A 24,028-nucleotide genomic window follows, 5' to 3' on the forward strand; every position below is an offset into this window, starting at 1 on the left:
AAACAAACAAATTACCTGCCAGCATCCCCTCACGGACGACTGCTGGCTTACCAAATAAAATATAAAATACAAACAAAAGCAGGCCTGTTCCTCTCTCGCTCATCCACTCCGTCGCTCCCCCTTTATGGCTCCGCTCCTTCGTAAAAGATGCGAGACCGATGTGCTTCACAGGTGCTGCTCATTAGCAATCGCACCTCGCGACTTTCTCTCACGTCCCTCGGCCGTCCTGCTCACCACAGTAACAAAGATTGTTTTGGCTGTACATCAGCTCAAGAAGAGAGTCACTGTCCAGCTTAAGTAATTTTTTGAATAATTCTTTTCTTTTATAAGTGATATAACATCATGTAAATACAATATAAATCATTAGTTATTAACTTAGGGGCCATTTACACGACACCGTTATCTACTGAAAACTTTTATTGCGCTTTGCCCATTCATTAACACGAAAACAGCGTTTTGTTGGCCGGAGAACGCAAATTCAAATGGGAAGCATTTTCATAACGTTTTCATCTGTACAGAGGAAAAATTCAAAATTTATCTTGAAAAAATAAACTTTTGTCATATCGATGATGCCTTCGTAGGGGACAGACTGTTGAAACTTCAGAGATGCGTTGTGGTCGTGTCTAGGCTAAGGTCCTTCATCAGATCTGGATACGAGCCGGATCCACCTGACTACGGTAAACCTCAGGATAAACAGAGAGACTAATATTAGATAGATGCCATTCTCTTATGATATAGCGAGTACATCTTATGGGAACTATTCCCGGTTCCAGTTGACCTAATTTATGTAGCCTAAAATCATTTTACATCGTTTATATAATATAAATAATATAAATTGATAATGTTTTATTTGTGTGCCAGGCTAAAGACATATGTTTTTAGTCTAGATTTAAACTGACAGCGTGTGTCTGATTCCCAAACAATCTTAGAAAGACTGTTCCATCCAGAGTTTATTTGTTAAATAGGAAACCCAGATAGCAAACTGACAATGAATCAACGTGGAAATATGACATCGAAACAACGTTGATCTGACATTGTTTTGCTCATCGAATTAACGTTGAACCAACGTCAGACGCGTCATTCTTTCAAAACTAACGGAAAATCAACTTGAAATCAACGCGTTGTTTCAACGTTATGAAAGCAAACCAATTTTCGATTTTCATTCAGCTTTGAAGAATGCCGCGTCTGACGTTGGTTCAACGTTAATTCAATGAGCAAAATCAACGTTGTTTCAATGTCATGAGAGACGTCGTTTCCACGTTGATTCAATGTCAGTTTGCTATCTGGGAAAGGATCTACTGCCTGCAGTTAATTTTGATATTCTAGGTATTATCAACTGACCAGAGTTTTGAGATTGCAGTAGACATGAAGGACTATACTGTGTTAAGAGCACGGGCGATTCTAGGATTTTCATTTTATTTTATATAAGATAATACATTTTTATTTTATAAAATAAATATAGGTAACACTTTAAGTTTAGGGTCTAATCCTCACTATTCACTAGTAGCTTGTTAAAATGCATATTACTAGCATATCGGCAGGGTTTTATAATCACTAAGGTCCTGAAAGTGAGTTACGGGGTCGAGAGAAATTCCCCAGGGAAAATTTTTATTTCTCTGATCTACATATGTACAAAACCAAAAAATTGGATAACTATAGCTGTAAAACCATGTCAGTGGGCAGTAGATTGTCCCCTTTCGTAGTCACTTCGAGTTACGTCAGAAGTGACGGAGATTGGGGGTTTCGCATAGAAAGCCAATCCTCTTCGAGTATTTAATCACGAGCCAATGGCATGCAATGCCTTGGGGCTGCGGAAATTTGCATAGCGTACTCCGCCCTACTCCGTGAGTATAAAAGGAGGAAGTGAACGCAACCGCAGTATGTTTTCGCTTCGGAGCCAAGAGACTTCTTCACTCCTAAGCCATTCTCACTGACAAGACTCTTCGAGACGAGCTCCTCTTCAGTGTTGGTGTGACGGCGGTACCCAGCGAGACTCTGCATTGCCTGCGATCTGAGCAGTGGTCTGCCAGACTTTGCGCTTCTCCCTGGACGCCTCAGCGCTGAAAGAGTGAATTTCCTCCTCTCTATTTGAAAGAGCTACACGTGGCACGTCTTTTTAAAGATGGTTCGCCCGTGTTCTTCTGGATGCGGTCGATTCATGTCGTCCTCTGATGGTCACGATCGCTGCTCTGTTTGCCTGGGCATTCAGCATGCAGCAGTAGCGTTCGTGGATGACTCATGTTCCTTTTGTGGGGATATGACCATCTCTACACTGCGATCGAGACTCAGTGATCTGACTAAAATGAGAGTCCCCGCGTCCGCTACTCGTTCAGCTTCTTCTTCGAGAAGCTCTTCGACTCGCGGACAGGGTGATCTGACGGTGACGGTGTGGAACAAAAACCCGACGAGAGATCCTCGGGCCACACCCCCCGCCCCAGTGTCAGAGCCAGCGAGCGCTGCTTCGATTCAGGCGTCTGCCTCTTCGCAGGTACCGTCTGTTTCGGACAGACGATGCCATTTTAGTGCTTTTAAATTATTTGTATAAACACCTGGAAGGTTGTAAAACACCTGCTCGCGTTTTATTTGCTGACTTTTCATCAGCATTCAATACAATTCATCCACAAATTTTAGCAAATTTTAGTTTCAAAAAAACAGAATTGAGCATTAAGCCCTGCAGTGTGAACGTAGCCAGAGACATGACAGATTTCTCTTTATGAAGCTGAAATTCTCTTCTTTTAAGTAAAGTAATTTATATAAAAAGCAATTATTCTCAGTTAATGTAATCTGTATGAAAATAGAGAGATGTCTGTCTTTTTCCTGTCACCTAATTATAGCGTATGACGTGTTAATGTGACCACGCCCACTGAGAGCGTGTGCTATTCAAACGTTAATGTTGAGGCAACCCATGAAAATGCCCACATCAGAACGCCCTAACCTTTATCTCGTCTTTCTGCGCAGTGAGGAATAATAGCAGAGGTGGGGGACTCGAGTCACATGACTTGACTCGAGTCTGACTCGAGTCACAATTTTCAGGACTTGTGACTTGCTTGATTAAAGTACAAAAATGACTTGACTTGACTTTGACTTGAGAACAAGTTACTTGAGACTTGACTTGACTTGAAGTGGAAGACTCGACAATGACTTGAACATATAATAAACAAACAGCAATACAGTTAATTAAAATATATATTATGACGTCAGCATCAATATATCGGCATCTGTGCCTTTACGCTGCTCAATTCAAACCGCGCCAAACGGAAGTTCCGGGAGTCTCACGCATATTGATAGCGTCTCCCTGATGCCCGCAAATGAGTTAAAATCTCCCGGAATCTAGAGCGAGATACTGCGCGTATAACATACATAGCGTGCGGCGTGTGCACGGCAGAGATATGGGAAGCCAAACAAACCAAAAGTGGGACGAGACAGCGGGGCTATACAGAGCTCGTGCCGCGCAGACATGTCATCTGCACGGTTCAATGATCCGAGCCGCGCAGCCGATTCGTCAGCGCAGCGCGGACGTGTTTCCTAGCGACACTCAATAGTCAGCGCTGTACTGACCAATTTAAAGCAACGCAAACCATATGCTACATACTACATGCAAATAAATGTACAATAAAGAAACCCCTCCTTCCTTACAAAGAATTGTTCTCTACTGAAGTTTAGGAGTTAATTATGGAGAATTCCATAATTAAAACAATCATTTGTTAATATTTATGTAAATTTAATATATAATATACATAATATTATTTAATATGTAATATTTATTAAATATAAAATATGTTAATATAACATATTACCATTTTTATTTTATATTTATTTTAAACATATTTTAAATATGTTAATATAACATATATTAACCCCCATTATTTTATTTTCAGATATTAATGTAGCACAGATATGCATATGATTAATATAGCAAATGTAAGATACATAATATATGTATAAAAGTTCATCTTTTCTGTGCAAAAATAAATATGTATCGAAAAAATTTACCTCTATTTATTTTAGTAGTGTGACTTGACTTTACTTGAAACTTATCAGGACTTGACTTGACTTGCTTAGGGTGAACCCTTGACTTGACTTGACTTGCTTGATTTATCTGAACTGCGACTTGAGACTTGACTCGAGACTTGATGGTTAAGACTTGAGACTTGCTTGGACTTGACCATGTGTGACTTGTCCCCACCTCTGAATAATAGACTACTAGTAATCCTGGAAAAGTTAACTCAGTTATCTGTTTCATTTCGAGAACCACGTATTCAGCTGATGTAGTAAGTAATTTATTTAAGCACTTTGTTCTAATCGCGTTATTGAATAGTGTCTGTAAACTGCACAAAGACTGTTTAAATATTAAATGTGTGTGAATGAATGGATGAATTCACAGACACGTGCGCTGTGTGTTCGTTCATTCACTCTCGCTCCTACATTAGTAAGACTATATTAGACTACTGACATTTGTTCTATACACAAATCCGCCACGAACTCTATGGGCGCCGCCATCTTGTCTGCCGCCATTACTGCGGGCCTGCGAAGTGTGATGGTGACAGCCCTCTAATGATATTTCAATGAAAGCGGATCCTGCTTATGAAATAAAATGTCTGGTTTACATTGGGTACCTGGTAGATGATGTCAGGCAGTGGCCAAAACTTACAGATAAAGATAATTTATTGACAACATGTGTTAATGTAAAAATGCGTCAGCCTAATGTAATGTAATTAAGACGTGTATTAATTTATGACAACAATAAAACCGAACGCTGTCATAGATGTGTTGCTAATATTATGTTCACATGCCAACTGTCCCGATTAAACTGCCCTACAAAGGCAAAATGCACTAACTACGCAAACAAAGAAACAGAGAAAAAGGCCTTTAAAGTTTTTATACCAGCCAGTCAAACATATTATGGATAGATTATGTGGTAATGCATCTCCGAAACGAGACATAATTTAACCCAGATATTTTTTCACAAGAAAGAACACATGTCATAAAGCCCATTACAAGTCTTAACTCATTTTTGACCAAATGTGTAGTTACTGCGCTTTGCCTTTGTAGGGCAGAATAGACTGCTACTGATCTAACCACTGACTACACCAGCAACACGACATTTGAGAATGATCACGACACAGGTGATAATCCATCACAGCCCACACGCGCATCAGACCATACAAACTCAACATCCAGCCACGCAAGAAAACATTAAATATTACCGAGGTAATAAAATGCTGATGTGATTTGCCCAAGAAACATTTCTGATTATTATTAATGTTTTCTTTTTAAAAAGTCAGGATTCCTTGATGAATAGAAGATTCAAAGTAGATTTTTCCAAAATAAAAAATCTTTGTAACATTATAAATGTCTGCGTTCACTTTTTGATTACTTTAATGCGTCCTTGCTGAATAAAAGTAGTATATTACTTTCTTTAATTTTTTTCAAATGTAGCGTATGTTACAAAAGCATTTTATTTCAGATAAATGCTATTATTTTGAAGTATGATTGATTTGTGTAATGTGACTTTTTTGTGTGATCTTAAAATCCGATTTACAATTAAATTGTACATAAATAGGTTAAGCAAAACAAACGTTTAAACTTTTGTGTTTAAAAAAAGAAAAATTTAAACGCATACTAACCTGAAATGACATATACTGTTTGATACAGTACAAATATTTTGAGTGTCTCTTATTTTCCTGTAAAGAGCAACACTTGTCCCACATTTTTCTCTGAAGTTGGCTATTCACAAGTTGCAGATAACTATTAGCCACGACCAGTTGCAGCAATAAAATACATGTTCTTACATTCAATATTATTTTATTAATAATCTGGCATGCGCTGAGCTTCAGAACCTAAATTACAGGGCATTGATTGAAGGTCAGAATTACACGAGCTCCGGATGGATTGGCCAGATACTGCATACCATCGCAGATGAGCTCATCACATTAAAAGGTGTCGGGAGGTTTAATACAGAGAACAATACAGAGAAAATTGTTAAAACAGCCAACCACACAACACGCTCTTCCCGGCATCACTGGACATATGCACAAAATAACTAAATAAAAACATCTAACATCTGCTATAGCCGCCTACGAGAACAACGCTACTTCCGCAGCAGCAAGGCCCGCAGTAATGGCAGCGCTGTGTTACTTCCGTGTTTCGCCGGATTTGTGTATACAGATCTATAAAACCAAAAAGACTGTTCAAATATGAATCGGGTGTCTGGGTGTGTGAACAAACTAACTAACACACAGCAACACACATACTGTTACAGACAAAATAGATTATAAAGTTTTTACTGTAGAATAGACATCAAATAAGCTTTAGTTGGACAGTTTCTGCTCATATGTTAAATATATAGTATGTTTTGTCAAAATAAAATAATCAACTGTTATCCAATGCAAGCTAATGCAATGCAATCAAAATAATGAATCATTAACTTTGAAATATGTATGATAGAATGTATTGGCCTACCTTAAAAATAATACTTTATTTGGAAAGAAAATTATTTTCAAGATGTTTCCAACTCTAACTTTGAACCAATTCTATACAATGGCCCATATAACCTATTTGACCTGGATTTTGTCCTTCCAAATTTTTCTTGTGACACCTGAATGAAAGGCTCATTATTGTGCGGGTCAGGTAAGAGTCACCTAATTATTCATGATGGGGCTGGACATGATGGGGCATTCGCATATTGCCTTGGCAAACAAAAAATATTTTTCACAAGTAATGTGGATGCATATTTAGTATGTGTTTTGTGGCCTTATTTCAGAAACTTTCATTTTTTATTTTTTTAATAACCACGCATAAACAATATTCTCTCAAAAATACAAACATGTACATACATGTTGCTCACATATTATTGATAGACCAAAGAGATGTGTTTTTATTCTAGATTTGAACTGACAGAGCGTGTCTACTCGAACAATGCCAGGAAGACTATTCCAAAGTTTAGGTGCTAGAGAGGAAAAGGATCAACTGCCTGCAGTTGATTTTGATATTCGAGGGATTATCAAATGACATTTTGACCCCATTTACACCTGGTATTAAAATACGATCTGTATCCAGATAAGTTATCCGGATAATAAGTACCGATTCCATTTACACCTGGCCACATAAATGTGTTTTTGCAAAATGGATATAAATTCGATCTTCAACTTTAATGGGTTGCACGCCACCAAAAGCAAAAGATATGAGCTGCATTTTATTGATCATCAGCTAGTTTCCAAATCAAAGACATCAATAAGATAGAGTGGCAACAGCCCTGGTAAGAAAATTTCGTTTCTTTACTTGAAGATGATTGTAAGTTAAGCGTCTGTGACTTACTTTCACATTTATTTGCGATGTTTGCCCGTTGGCTTGATGAATAGCTAGACGCTCAGCTGCTCATCTGCGGTGATGCGTGTCGCAGCAGTAGTGCAGTCTTATCTGTATGACAGTATGACATATAGCCTATATAACATGCTCTCACTAGTTTATTTTTTTAGAATTTTTGGGAGGAGTAAAATATACATATGTGGTTTCAACAACCAGATTGCGTTTACACCTAGTAAAGATCCGAACACAATGCGAGCCAGACTACCTCCAGATGTGGTCAGGCAGATCCGATCACAATCCGATCACAACGCATTTACACCTTGCATTAACATGTGTTTTTATTATCCGGATAACTTATCTGGATACAGATCGCATTTTAATACCAGGTGTAAATGGGGTCTTTGAAATTACAATAGATGTGAAGGACTATAAGGCGTTAAGAGCTCTCTCAAGTACAGGGGAGCTAAACCATGAGCTATGTCACTGCTGCTATTGAGTTCAGATGGACTCCTGCAGGACTGCTTCTGAGTGGACATCACCAAGGCAGAAACACTGTGGTCCGGAAGGCATCTGAAAGAATGTCATACTCACCGGAATGCTGCAGAGTAGTGCCAAACCAGACACCGTCCCATAGATTATGTATCCAACGGTGAGCTGTAGATGGCTTTTTGTAGCTGAATGATAAAGATTCTGAGGCAATGGCATCCAGCTTCAGTAGATTTGAGAAAGGATGGGATAACCCTCAAAGCAACATCTTCGATGACGCAGTGTCGAAAGACTGACACAAAAGGGAACCAGTTTACTTCTGGACAACAAGAACGCCTTGTGGTGTCCAGCAAAAACATATCTGAAAAGGCTTTAAGTATTGGGTCAAAACGTGCTGTTATGAATGCATTGGAATATGTACCATAAGCAGCTCTGCAAACAATGTGAGTTCAAATTTTACTTAAAGTTGCCCTTATCCAGTGGGCCATGACCTCACCACATCTGTACAGGGTCATCAGTGACAACACCAATACCAGTGAGGTATTTCAAAACACTTTTGCATGCCAGTCTACTAAAACAGTCTGTAAGTAAGCACATTTGGAACACAAAATGGACATTACCCAATAAAGGAAAATTTACAGAGTATCTGCAGAGATAAATGGAAAGCAGAGGGTCTCAGCCCATACTTCAGAGAGGCGTTTTTGATAGATGAGCTTCTCTGCACCAATGAACAGCAGACAGTTTCAAAAGTTTTCCCTCTAACATCAGTTAGATGATGCTATCTTATCCTAACCCTACCCCAGACCTAAACCTACTCGCGTCATATAACGTTAAAGGTAAAGCGTCAGTTGGATGACGCCCTAGGATTGTCATCTAACTGACGTTAAAGGGTACCCTAAAACGTTGGATGTTGACGTATGGTCAAAAGCATTGGTTAGATGATGTCTTGGGATGAGAATGTGTTGATTCAGGATATACTAGACCTTTGGTGTTTCACGTTAGGTATTATTTTGCCAATCAACAACAATCAAGTCAACAATGCCTTTATTTGCTGTCCTTGAAACACAAAGTGGTGTTTCAAACTCTGAGTAAGGAAAAGACAGAAACACTTTCTGTGAGGAATCTTAGTGAAAGGAGGAGGGACTGACTCCGTTGCTATGTATGACCCAATCTTTTGAAGACTGTGATTGGTTTGTTGTTGTGAAGGGCTTAAGTTTCACAACACTTGACCTACAACCTGATGAACTGCAGCACCATTAACTGTGAAAATGGATTTGCACAACAACAAGAGAGATGGAACACTCTGTCCGCTGGCCAAGCCTGGAATAATTTCTATAGAAAATAAGCCAGCCAGTTCTTTGTTTGGAAAGAAACATAAGCAATGTCTTATGCACGAGCAGAAAATGGTAATGGACTTTCTATTTCAGAGAGCTTCAATTAATCAATAAATAAAAAATAAATGTAATAGGAAATACATAGTCAATAAAAAATAAATACATGTAATAAGAAATGTATTTAAAATTTGTGTGGACTTTTACCATAAACTGGAACTACTCCTAAAAGACATAATTATGTGAATTCTCTTTTCAAATCACCTTTATATAACACTTATATAAAAAAAAAAAAAACGACATTATTAACTAACGACAACGACATTAACTATTTGTTTTCTTCTAGGTGGGCCTTAGAGTGAGTTCGCATAGTGTAATAAAAAGCGCAGCTCACGTTCTGACTACGTTTGTCTCATATATTTTTGAGACATTTTCAGTTTTGTTCAAGGTAAATAAATGTGATGGTTTTATAATAATGGTGATTATCTCTCAGGTGGACACCCAATCTAATATATGTTAAATCTTACCACGTCATGTCAACAAATAGAAAAAGTCAGCCAGCTCTTTGTTATCATGTTAATTATTGTTCCTTTAGCCCCAACAGTAGCGGCGCAATTTAACCCATCTACCATACTTTTACATATTCTCCCATTATCGATAAACCGTTGCTTTAAAGCTGCAGTCCGTAACTTTTTTGGGTTAAAAATTATCCAAAAGTAAATTGAGCAAGTACATAACTAGCCAGTGTTCAAAACTGTCTGCTTGCTCAATTCAAAGCGTTAAGCTTGTAATAATGTTTTTATTTCCAGTGGTACTGGTGGACTTCCGTGGGAATTTCGAGCATGTCTTTTTTTCATTGCGTCACATCTGTACACAAAAAGAAGTCTCGGCTAGTAAAAGCTATATTGTATGAGGATGTTGAAGGTGGAGATTTATAGCCTTTTCTCACAGCACTTGATATAATTAAACTTTTCAATTTGAAAGCAGTTCCAGAAAGGTTCAAACCAGTGACAACTGGAGATTCACTTAAAGTAAAATGCTAAAGACTTCAGAGTGGCAACAGAAAAAAAGAGACTGCAACTGGGCCCATGTGAAAACAAGGATAAATATCGGAAGGGCTTTTGAAAGGTGGCGTAAACTACGTATTTTAAGGAGTTCAAAGCAAACACAGAGATGGCCTTTTTTCTGCTGAAAACATAAGACATTTCAATAGTTCAATTATGTAACAGTAGTGATCTTGTTCGCTTAATTCATACAGTTACTGAGTACTGAACTATAGGTAGCCCTAATACACATTGAAAGTAGTAACGCAATGCTGATGTTGTTAACATTAACAAATTGAGAACAAAGTATAATTTGCTTATTTTGACGTGATATGATAAGCGATTATTAGATTAAATCAGCGCGATTTTCTGCAATGCTTTTTTTCCCTTAGTTGGTCCGAACAAAAAGTTTCTTGTTCAGATGACATTTACCAGTGAAAATTCTTGTTGGTCATACTTCCAAAAAGTAGAATCTGTGATTCTGAATGCAGTGTCCACACCGGGCAAAGTGACTGACAGCCGCATATTCTCCTCAAAACACTGGATTCATCCACGCTGGGCCGTGCCGAGGCACAACCCACATAAAGTTGATCTAAAAATGTTTTTCCAAGGAGGAAAAACTACAGACTGCAGTTTTATAAATATGATCTCAGATTATATATTTCTTGTTACTACTGTATATATACACTCACCTAAAGGATTATTAGGAACACCACACTACTACTGTGATTGACCGTGGCATTAAAACAAAGCCCATTTGGCACTAAGGGGCCTAAGTGTGTCAAAAAAAAACATCCCACACACCATTTACACCACCACCAGCAGCCTGCACAGTGGTAACAAGGCATGATGGATCCATGTTCTCATTCTGTTTACGCCAAATTCTGACTTTACGGCAAATTCTGACAAATTCTGACCATCTGAATGTCTCAACTGAAATCGAGACTCATCAGACCAGGCAACATTTTTCCAGACTTCAACGGTCCAATTTTGGTAAGCTCTTGTGGTAGCCTCTTCTATTTGTAGTGGAGATGAGTGGTACCCGGTGGGGTCTTCTGCTTTTGTAAGCAATCCGCCTCAAAGTTGTGCGTGTTGTGGCTTCACAAATGCTTTGCTGTATACCTCGGTTGTAACAAGTGGTTATTTAAGTCAAAGTTGCTCTTCTATCAGCTTGAATCAGTCGGCCCATTCTCGTCTGACCTCTAGCATCAACAAAGCACTTTCACCGATAGGACAGCCACATACTGGATGTTTTCCCTTTTCACACCATTCTTTTATATCTAAAATATACACTCATGTCTATATTACTAACAGAGCCCTATCGCTCTACACTGGCCAAGTGGGGACCTGAACAATGTCTAGCTATCCAACAGGGGACTCTCATAGCCTGCACTGGAACTGTGTGTGTGTGAACAGGGAAGTGAACTGGCAGTGTGTCTTCATTATGTAACTTGTATATATAATATATATAAGTTATATATATATATAAATTTATATATATATATTAGGGGTGGGCCGTTATCGGCGTTAACGTGCTGCGTTAACGTGAGACTCTTGTCGGGCGATAAAAAAAATATCGCCGTTAATTTATTCCCACAGTTGAGTTGGGAGCTAAATATACCACGCAAGCTATGATGACTTTCACTTTGATATTTTAGCGCAGATATAGTCGATTTGTACCGTAAGGGCCATTTAAAACCAATATATTGAAACGTCTGTTTATCCAGACATTAGGAAAATATCAGAGATGCATTTTATATTTAATATGAGGGAAATACACATCCGTAAAAAGGGTCGCACTCGCACACCGAACGAGAAGCGCCGCGCCACGTCTGGGGCTGTTTACACCTGGCCACTTCATGCGTTTTCTCAGATCGGATAGCTAGCCTATCTGATTTATCAAAACGATTCAATTTAGGCTACACCTGGTCACATACATGTGTTTTTACAAAACGGATGTAAATCCGATCTTCAATTCCCCCACGCTATGCGGATTTAATGAAGTGCACGTCACCGAAAACAACAGATGAGCTGCATTTTGATCATCGGCTAATTTCAAAATCAGCAAAGACAGCAATAAGAGAGAGCGGCAACCTGGTAAGATCATTAAGTTTCTTTACTTTTAATGAAGATGGTAACGTTAGTGTTAAGTGTCTGCGACTTACTTTCACTTTGATTTGCGATAGATTGTGGCGCGCTGGCTTGATAGGCGTTCAGCTGCTCATCTGAGGTGATGCGTGTCGCAGTAGCGCCGTCATATCTGACTAAAATAACACGACATATGGCCTATAACACGCTCTCACACGTTTATTTTTTAGCATTTTTGGGAGTAGTAATTTACATATGTGGTTTCAACAACCAGATGCATTTACACATGTCCAGTTTCGTCTGGAATGTGGCCAAGACTACCTTCTGATGTGGTTTGAGTGATCGGAGTTTCGGAGGGCATTTACACCTTTTCAAGATCGGATACAGAAAACGTATGAAGTGATTTCAGAGCATCCGTTAACTGAATCTCACCTGAAAATCCAATAACATCAGCAAATGTCATTCAAGCAGCTGATTTCTGTATTAGGCTATGCATTACTTTCATCAGATATTTCATCCCTCTATTTATTTGTAGGACTATTGTAAGAAAAAGAGCTTCCCGGACACTACAAAATAACTCATTTCGTGTTACATAGAAGAAAAGTAGATCAAATGGGTTTAGAATTAACCTTATGAAAAAACAACAACAACAACAAAAAACAACTGATTTAGTTATTATTTCGTGCTGTTTAAAACTAGGGTTGACAATAGAATAAAATAATTATGATTACTATCATTATTTATATGAACATTCCAGTGTTAAATCTTGTATAAAACATATTTAGGCCTAATTACAAACTACCTACGAGGTTATTAGTGGGTATAGCACACGCCTTGAATTCAAATGAGCCATTTTAATCTAGATTAATCTAGATTAAAAAAAAATAATCTATGCCCACCTCTAATATATGTATATATTGCATACATATTGTAATATGCATATTGTGATCTCTGATGCCTGTGTGAATATTTATACATATACAGTTGTGGCCAGAATTAAAGGGATAGTTCACTTTGAAATTAATTTTTGATATGTTTTAGCTTACATCAAGGGCATCCAAGATGTAGGTGTCTTTGTTTCCACAGTATTTTCAATTTTGACATTTTTCAGTCAAACCGTTGTTGTCTATCAGTCATACACTGGAGGCAAAGGGGGTCCTCCAAAAAGCATGCACAGAGAAGTCAAAATTAAACATAATTTAATGACTCGTAAATGTAAGTACACATTGATGGCCTAAGACCCGAAACGAGCGTTTTTTGTGAGAAAACGAACAGTATTTATATCGTTTTTACCTCGTGTAATCCAAGTGATCTGAATCAGTTGTTCAATGTCCAACTGAACCGAACTGAATCAGTTCAATGTTACGCCGGAAGTGATCGCTTGCGTGTGACGTCACTCAATATTTACGCGGAGATTTCGGAAGTTTTACCTTTTACTAAACATATTTAGATATACCGAAATCGTCTTCCATTGTGGTTTCCCGTTTATCTAAATATGTTTAGTGAAAGGTAAAACTTCCGAAATCTCTGTATAAACAAAGAGTGACGTAGGCCCGCAAACGATCACTTCAAACGCATGCGCAGACCGAAGCGCCCGTGCCGTCAGATAATTTTGTCATGGCTATGATTACTGTCACAGTCTGCGTCTGCACCATCCTGTCTGCGTCTCCTGCACTACACTTCCCATGATCCTCTCGTCTGCACACCTGAACTCACTCCCTCATCAGCCTCCCGTTCAGCGTCCTGTTTCATCTGTTTCACCTGTTTTCACCCCATTATGTTTGATTCCTCTGTGTATTTAGTTCCCTCAGTTTTACTCTGTCTTTGTCGGTCGATGTCTATTGATGTTTATTATGAACCCGTGTGGTGCCCGTGTTCCTGTCTGACTGCCTGTTTATATATATATTAAAAACCCGTTCTTCCCGACACTCCGGTCTCCTCGTTCCTCTGCCAGAGCCACACCGTGACAGATCGACCGACCACAAAGAAAAGGAGATGGACCTCGTTGCTGCATTCAATCTGCTCTGCTTAGAGCAGGGGAACCGCTCACTCGAGGACCACTTGGCGGATTTCCTCTCCCTCGTCCCAGCCACATCTTTCCCGGACGACAGCCTCTGCAGCTTCCTATATGCTGGCCTCAACACCGCCACCAGAGAGCTGTTGTCCGGGGAGGGTCCTCTGTGGAACTTCGCTGCCTATGTGGAGTGGGTGCTGGTGTCATGTGGATCTTCCTTCACCGTTGACGACGGCACCAGCCCCACTCCAACGCCCGAGATCTCCTCATCGCTGGTTCCGCCCAGCTCCATCCAGCCCGAGCTTTCCTCATCGCTGGTTCCGCCCAGCCCCATCCAGCCAGAGCCCGAGACCGTCCAGCCAGAGCCCGAGACCGTCCAGCCAGAGCCCGAGACAGTCCAGCCAGAAACCGAGACCGTCCAGCCAGAGCCCGAGACCGTCCAGCCAGAAACCGAGACCGTCCAGCCAGAGCCCGAGACCGTCCAGCCAGAGCCCGAGACCGTCCAGCCAGAGCCCGAGACCGTCCAGCCAGAGCCCGAGACCGTCCAGCCAGAAACCGAGACCGTCCAGCCAGAGCCCGAGACCGTCCAGCCAGAGCCCGAGACCGTCCAGCCAGAGCCCGAGACCAGGATCCCACCCAGCCTCCCTCTCCCACCTCCTCCCGTCATGCATCCGTCAGCCCTTCCGTCTGCCAGCTCCCCTGACCCAACCTGGTCGTGGGATCCCCGGTTTTCGCCTCCCAACTCCTCCACATGGACACTTCCTCGGCCCCCGGTCCCATTGGTTCCCCCGTGGCTCATACCTCCCTCGGCTCCTCCATGGCCCCTCAGTCCACCAGCTCGGCCAGGCTCCCTCTGTCCTCCGGATTCCCTTCACTCCCTCGTCATCCTCCCCTCACCTATGGACTTCCTTCCTCTGGCTCCGCCCCGTTATGTCACCCCTCCGGTTCAGTTGGACTCCTCACTCCCTCCAGTCATCCGTCCGCCCTCACTCCCTCTGCCCTCACCGTGTCCCTCCGTGCCCCTGTCGTCACCTTGGTCACCTGAGCCTGTGTTATCACCATGGTCCCTTGATCCCTCGTCAGCACCTTGTCTCGTCAGTCGCTCAGCTTCACCTTGGTCTCCTCTCCCATCGGCTCCGCCCTGGTCTCGCCCTCTATCTGCTCCGCCCTGGTCTCGCCCTCCATCTGCTCCGCCCTGGTCTCGCCCTCAGCCTGCTCCGCCCTGGTCTCACCCTCAGCCTGCTCCGCCCTGGTCTCGCCCTCAGCCTGCTCCGCACTGGCCACGCCCTCAACCTGCTCTGCCCTGGCCACGCCCTCAGCCTGCTCCGCCCTGGCCACGCCCTCAGCCTGCTCCGCCCTGACCACGCCCTGCTCAGCCCTCGGATCGTCACAGTTCTGTCACAGTCTGCGTCTGCACCATCCTGTCTGCGTCTCCTGCACTACACTTCCCATGATCCTCTCGTCTGCACACCTGAACTCACTCCCTCATCAGCCTCCCGTTCAGCATCCTGTTTCATCTGTTTCACCTGTTTTCACCCCATTATGTTTGATTACTCTGTGTATTTAGTTCCCTCAGTTTTACTCTGTCTTTGTCAGTCGATGTCTATTGATGTTTATTGTGAACCCGTGTGGTGCCCGTGTTCCTGTCTGACTGCCTGTTTATACTGTATATATATTAAAAACCTGTTCTTCCCGACACTCCGGTCTCCTCGTTCCTCTGCCAGAGCCACACCGTGACAATTACAAGAGGTAAAACGATATAAGTACTGTTTGTTTTCTCACACAAACCGCTGGTTTTGTGTCTTAGGCCATCAATGTGTACTTACATGTACGAGTCATTAAATCATGTTTAATTTTGACTTCTCTGTGCATGCTCTTTGAGGTGAAACGATTGAGGACCCCCTTCACCTCCAGTGTATGACTGACAGACAACAACAGTTTGACCAAAAAATGTCAAAATTTAAAATGCGGTGGAAACAAAGACACCTACATCTTGGATACCCTTGAGGTAAGCTAAAACATATCAAAAATTAATTTTAAATTAAAATTTCACATTATAAAATACATGTTTTTCTCCAAAACAGGACACAATTATTCATACCCTTTTATTAAATACTTTTTTTCAACCTCCTTTTGCCAAGATAACTGCTCTTATTTTTCTGCTATAATGCCTGATGAGTTTCGAGAACACGAGATCAGAGACCATTCCTCCATACAGAATTTCTTTCCCAGATCTATGTTGATGCTGCTTCTCTTCAGTTCAGACCACTCATTTTCTATATGGTTCAGGTCAGGGTCTGGGACAGTCATGGCAGAAGCTTCATTTTGTGCTCCCTAACACATTTTTGTGTTGATTTTGATGTTTGTTTTGGATCGTTGTCCTGATGGAAGATAAGATTAAATTGAGATTAAATTAAGATTAAATTGTACACATGAGGTACTTTTTATTGTTGTGTGCACCAAACCCATCTAGTGTGTTTGCTGCCAAAAGCTATTTTTTTTAGTTTCATCTGACCACAGAACCCTGTGCTGTTTGAAGATCCAGACATGTCTTAACACTGAATATGCTGGAGTTTGTTTTTGGATGAGCGAGGAGCATTTTTCTTAAAAACCTCTAAAACAACATGTGGTGATGTAGGGGTTGTTTGATTTTTTTAAATAGGCTTTCTGACCCTAAGACTCAACTAATGTCTGCAATTCTCCATCTGTGATCCTTGAAGAGTCTTTGTGCTTCCTCATATTTAAACTCCTGTGATCATGACATACTTCTTGACAGGCTGGAAAACTGGGTGGGGCTTTCTGGGATAGTCCTAAAATGGTTCAGGTCATACTTAGAAGGGAGAGGTTATTATGTGAGTATAGGGGACCATAAGTCTGAGTGGACATTCATGACTTGCGGAGTCCCTCAGGGCTCGATTCTTGCGCCACTCCTGTTCAACCTGTATATGCTCCCAATGAGCCAAATAATGAGAAAGAACCAAATCGCTTACCATAGCTATGCAGACGACACACAGCTCTGCTTAGCCCTATCGCCAAACGACTATAGCCCCATTGACTCCCTGTGCCAATGCATTGATGAGGTAAATAGTTGGATGTGCCAAAACTTTCTTCAGTTAAACAAGGACAAAACTGAAGTCATTGTATTTGGAAACAAAGATGAAGTTCTCAAGGTGAATGCATACCTCGACACTAGGGGTCTAACAACTAAAAATCAAGTCAGGAATCTTGGCGTGTCTCTAGAGTCAGACCTTAGTTTCAGTAGTCATGTCAAAGCAATGACTAAATCAGCATACTATCATCTGAAAAATATTTCAAGAATTAGATGCTTTGTTTCCAGTCAAGACTTAGAGAAACTTGTGCATGCTTTCATCACCAGCAGGGTGGATTACTGTAATGGCCTCCTCACTGGCCTTCCCAAAAAGACCATAAGACAGTTGCAGCTCATACAGAACGCTGCTGCCAGGATTCTGAGCAGGACCAAAAAATATGAACACATCACACCAGTCCTCAGGTCTTTATACTGGCTCCCAGTTAAATTTAGGATTGATTTTAAAGTATTATTACTGGTATATAAATCATTCAATGGGTTAGGACCTCAATATATTGCAGATATGCTCACTGAATATAAACCCAACAGATCACTCAGATCATTAGGATCACATCAGCTAGAAATACCAAGGGTTCACTCTAAGCATGGAGAGTCTGCTTTTAGCTATTATGCCAGCCGCAGCTGGAACCAGCTTCCAGAAGAGATCAGGTGTGCTCCTACAGTAGTCACATTCAAATCCAGACTCAAAACACATCTGTTTAGCTGTGCATTTACTGAATGAGCACTGTGCCACTGTACGTCTGACTGTTTTACTGTACTGCTTTAATACTGCTCTGACTGGAAGAGATTTTGATGGAGAGCGGGAGAGTCTTCACTCCGATGAGGCGAGTGAAGAAGTAAATTACTTATACTGCTGAGAGTATAAGAAGTCGCTGAGAGCGTCTTTAAGGGTAATGGCAGCAGAAACACGCTCTGTGGGGGCCCCGCTGGGCATTACTGGTGTAGCACCACCCCAGCAGAGTACGTCCCTGGGCTGGAGGTCCAGTTGCACCATAAACCAGCTCAATCTCTTCCATCTCATATAGGGGTATACTGGAAGAGATTTTGATGGAGAGCGGGAGAGTCTTCACTCCGATGAGGCGAGTGAAGAAGTAAGTTACTTATACTCATGAGAGTATAAGAAGTCGCTGAGAGCGTCGTTAAGGGGAGAAAAGTGCTCTGTGGGGGCCCCGCTGGGCATTACTGGTGTAGCACCACCCCAGCAGAGTATGTACAACGGTCTACGTCCCTGGGCTAGAGGTCCAGTAGCACCGTAAACCAACTCAATCTCTTCCATCTCAGATAGGGGTATACTGGAAGAGATTTTGATGGAGAGCGGGAGAGCCTTCACTCCGATGAGGCAAGTGAAGAAGTAAGTTACTGCTGAGAGTACAGGAAGTCCCTGGGCTGGAGGCCCAGTAACATCATAAACCAGCTCAATCTTTTCCATCTCAGATAGGGGTATTACTTTATTTTATTTTACTTTTACTCTTAACTGTTTTTATTTATATTAATTGCATTTACTGAATGAGCACTGTGCCATTGTTCGTCTGACTGTTACTGTACTTCATTTTATTTTTGATACTGTATTTTATTTTTATTATTATGATTTTTTTTTATTCTAAACTGTTTTAATTATTCAGATTTCTTTTGATTATTTTAATTTCTTCCATGTAAAGCACTTTGAATTGCCACTGTGTATGAAATGTGCTATATAAATAAACTTGCCTTGCCTTGAATCAAGAAGTCATGACTGGACAATTTCATGTTCCTGTCACCCTGGTGTGCTAAAAAAGGTAAATCTTAATATGAATATACTTCATAGATATTTTATTCATAAAAAAATTCTAGAGGTATGAATAAATGTGGCCAACATGTTTTGGAAAAAAAAAACGTTTATTTTATAATGGGATTTCTCCCCCATTTTCAATTATTTTACTCCACAGGAAGGTTATATTTTTGCTAATTTTTTGAATGATTTTTCTTGAAACCCTTCCAAACCTTTGTGGTGATGTAGGGGTTGTTTAATTATTTAAATTTTTATAGGCTTTCTGACCCCAAGACACAACTAATCTCTGCAATTCTCCATCTGTGATCCTTGAAGAGTCTATGGCCACTCAAACTTTCATCCTTACCGTCCATTAAGGCAATATAGACACATGTCCTTTTCCTGGCAGATTCGTAACATCTTTATTTGTTTGGAACTTCTTAATTATTGCTCTGATGGTCAAAATGGGGATTTTCAATTCTTTAGCTATTTTCTTACAGCCACTTTCTATTTTGTGATGCTCAGCAATCTTTTGCTGCACATCAGAACTATATTCTTTTGTTTTACTCATTGTAATTAATGATTAAGGGAATTTGGCATTTGTGTTTCCTCATATTTAAACTCCTGTGAAACAAGAAGTCATGGCTGGATGATTTCATGTCACCCTGGTGCTAAAAAAGGTAAACATTAATGGGAATATACTTCAGAGATATTTTACTCGTAAAACATTCTAGGGGTACCAAAAATGATGACCAACATGTTTTGGAGAAAAACTCATAATGTGATTTTCCCCCCACTTTCAATTATTTTACTTCGATGAAAGGTCAGATTTTTGGCAATTTTTTAATGAAAGATCAAAAGGATAAATGATGCAGAATTATTTTTTACAGCCAGTTTTAATTTAAGTGCCATTAATTCTGAGCACAACTGTAGTTAATATAGGTTACAGGATCATTTAAAAAGAAAAACTGGCAATGGGACTGCTCTTCCCAGGAAAAAAAAATCCATGTTGATGGTAAATTAGTTAATCTGAACCATCTGAATCTACCATCTGAATGTCGCAGCAACCAAGTCTCATAGATCAGGCAACATTTTTCCAATCATCTTTTTTCCAATTTTGGTGATCCTTTGTAGCCTTAGTTTCCTGTTCTTAGCTGACAGGATTGGCACAGGTGTGTGTTCTTCTGTTGCTTTAGCTCATCTGCTTCAAGGTTTGATGTGTTGTGTCTCCAGAAAAGCTCTTCTTGGATGTATCAAGTGTTTGTTTGTTTGTTTGTTTGTTTGTTTGTTTGTTTGTTTGTTTGTTTGTTTGTTTGTTGGTTTGTTTGTTTGTTTATTTGTTTCAACAGAGTTACTATTGCCTTTCTATCAGCTTGAACTATGACAAATCTCCTCTAACTTCTGGCGTCAACAAGGCATTTTTGCCCACAGACCTGCTGCTCACTATATACATCTCTTTTTTTGGACCACTATAAACCCTAGAGATGGTTGTACATGAAAATCCCAGTAGATAGGTAACTGAAATACTCAGACCAGCCTGTCTAGCACCAACAACCATGCCAAGTTCAAAGTCACTTATACCTTTCTTCCTCATTCTGATGCTCACTTTGAAATTCAATGGTCATCTTGGCCATGTCTATATGTCTAAATGTATTCAGTTAGATATTTAGTTAGAATTAGATATTTGTGTTAACAATAAGTGGCCAAGGAGTGTACAAAACAACAGGAAAGAAAATATAACTGCAATTGCAATTTTTAAACAATGTTCCATAACTCAGAAAGGACATACAAACGAAATGAAATTGTCCTGAGAGAAATTGTCCTCCACTCCCTGTGCCGGCAGCTTATTTACATTTAAAGGGCACACCGTAAAACAGCACGTTTTTCTGAGCCCCAAAAAATGACAATTTAAACATGCTGTAAAAAAATGATCTGTTCGGTATTTTGAGCTGAAACTTCACATACACATTCTGGGGACATCAGAGACTTGAGAAAGGGACATAATATGGGCCCTTTAAACCAGACGCGAATTGCGCTGCTCTTGGTAGATTGAGTTGGTCATTATGGAAATGATCTGGCTGTGTTCTTTAATTTGCATGCGTCTGTAGATCACCCCCCGAACTTTCCACTCCCATCAGTGGTTTTTTGGAATCACACACTCACGCTAATTTGCCCTATGCATTAATCTGTCCCTTAGTCTTTTATATTTGTGAAAGTGACATAATTTTGGTCCAAATGTAATAGTAGCAGAAAGCCCCATATTGTTGACAACTAATAAAAATATTGGAGTCCCCGAATGTGTTATTTTTTTATTATTTTTTTCCTGAAATGGTCAGGCATAAAGGGCACCTTTTCCTAACAATGGTCCATTAATCCATCCTCTACTCTGGTGCACCAGTCTCAAGCCAACTGTTAAACCCGGAACACACCAAGCCGACGGTCGGCAGTCTGGCAGATTTTGTGCGTCGGCCAACTAAGTTTCCTCGGTGTTATACGCACGGTTCCGTGCCTTTGGCTGAAAATAGTTCTCGTCGACTTTGTTTCGCCCCGATTCGACATGTGGAATCGGCGTTGGGCCGTTGGGGCAGCCCGTTCTCATCCTTTAGCGCCACATAGAACGCTATATGACAAAACGGTGCTATACTGGCACCCTTTATCGTTAATATTCACGCGAACCCAAGGCGTCATACATCCTTTAGCGTAAGATCAGACTACCCTACCCTACCCCACACCTAAACCTAACCATCACAGCGCGTGTTATATTAACGATAACGGGTGCCATGTGCGTAGTATAGCGCCGTTTTGTCATATAGCGTTCTATATGACGCTAAAGGATGAGAATGCGTTGGTTGGGGAAAGAGAGAACTCTGACTCTTTCACTAAGCTGAAAAGCCAGTCAGTGCACGAGAATAAAAGCAAAACAGCAAGCAAAGAAGTCAAAACGGTAAAGATAGAAGGCTGTTCTTATGTTACGTCATCTTACCTAACGCCTGTGATGAGAAGACCAACGCCTGTGAAGAGACGACTCAACGCCGGCGATATGTTATGGAGCCGTTTTATATATAAACAATATTTATATTTAATATATATATATATATATATATATAAACAATATGAATGTTAGCCAGAGGAGAACTGGCCCCTGACTGAGCCTGGGTTCTTCCAAGGTTTTTTTTCTCCCAAGGTTGCCTTGCTTTTGGCTTGCTTAGTTGGGGATATTTAATATTTAATATTTAACAATATTATTGATCTGTGTTGTACTACTTTCATGTTATCACTGTGAAGCTGCTTTGATACAATCTGTATTGTGAAAAGCGCTACATAAATAAATGTGACTTGACTTGACTTGACTTACCTGAGTGTTCCTTGGCGAATATTTCAATATTAACGTGAGCGGAGTGGAATAAAGAAAGTGGATTGATATTCAAAATGGTAAGCACGCGCTGCTTTGTTTACATTATGTGTATCTGCAGCCGGCAGCGTCGGTTTTCCTTTTTGAATGACGAATATAGACAAATATATCTGCAGAAATAGACAGTTGGCTCATTACGCGCAGGCGCAGAACGCACATTCTAGCTGACAGTCGGCTGCAATTCTCTCGGTGTGTTCAAGTGCAGCTTTTTACCTCGATGAGAGCGGACGAGAGGCGACAACACAGTCGGCTTTCATCAGCGCTAGTTCGTTGGCGTCGGCTTGGTGTGTTCCGGGCTTGAGACAGCCGCCGGAGGATACAAACAGTATTAATAACTCTCAGGCTGCCCGATAATTACCCAAGCAGCCTTGTTATATCATACACTATCACTGAGCAAAGAAAGATTTGCTATTCAGTAAACAAAAACACTCCAAACCAAACACACACTAAAACAATTACTGTTAAAGGGGGGGTTGACTGCGATTTCACTTTTTTCATTTTAACTAGTGTGTAATGTTGCTGTTGGTGCATGAACAGTATCTGCAAAGTTGCAGCGCTGAAAGTTCAGTGTAAGCAGAGATATCATCTTTTAAAAACCAGGAAGTGTAAACGCCTACAAAAACGACTCGATTGGGACTACAGCTGGGTTATGGTACGTCACTAACCCACACATTAGCATCAACCACTCCCTCCGGAATATGCAGAAAAGGGCATGCGCATATTTCAGACCATTTCAGCAGCTCCAGCTCGTTGATTGTGTTATGTTCACGCAGCTGTCAGGTCTTATGTCTTTGAGCTTCCCACAGACGCTGTACTTCGTCAACAATGGATACTGTTTATGTTTGATTATGTTCCTGAAAATGACGATCGTAATCTAGCTCTCTGTGCTGCGCATTTTACGTAAGACAGCTTCCAGAATCTCCAACACCGGATTCAACAACTAAAACATGAAGCAGATCCAACTTTAAAACCAGAGGCAGCAGTTGTTGGGCCACAACCTGTAAGTAGGCTAAGACAATCATTTTAAATGTATTTGCATGTATAATTCCAGACGAAGCTGTTGTATTTTATTTTTTTCAATAAAGCCAGCACTGGCTTTATTGCCACTAGGCTATTAGTTATACTATTTTGTGTCTACGATAAACGCGTACAAAGATTAATTTTTTATAAGTACTAATGTTGTAAATGTATTTTTCATGTATATATGTTTTATGACGTTATTTTCGATTTGATCGAGAACGTAAACTTGCCAATGCTGTTTGAGTATAACATTAGTAGCCAGTCAGTTGCTATTGTTGCCAGTCAGATGCTATTGTGTAAAACAAACGTGTATAAAGTTAAACAAAATGTGGCAAATTATCATTCAGAAACGTTTATTGAGAGCCATGCATGTTGAGGTTCTGCTTCACTCTCTTCATCGCGGCTTACTCGGTCTGATTCTGCCTCAAACTGATACTGCAGTTCGACACATATTTACATCTGGACCGGAG

At 40.6% G+C, this 24,028-nt stretch overlaps 1 protein-coding gene across 1 annotated transcript in view; it reads right to left on the minus strand.

Annotated features, from left to right (window-relative positions):
- The window catches only part of acvr1c (activin A receptor type 1C), a 233,698-nt gene that overhangs the window by 67,649 nt on the left and 142,021 nt on the right, over positions 1–24,028 (minus strand). The gene's annotated exons all lie outside the window — the stretch shown is intronic.

Source organism: Pimephales promelas, chromosome 7 (genome assembly GCF_988280905.1).
Source record: "Pimephales promelas chromosome 7, fPimPro1.hap1.1, whole genome shotgun sequence".
In the NCBI taxonomy this organism is placed as follows: domain Eukaryota; kingdom Metazoa; phylum Chordata; class Actinopteri; order Cypriniformes; family Leuciscidae; genus Pimephales; species Pimephales promelas.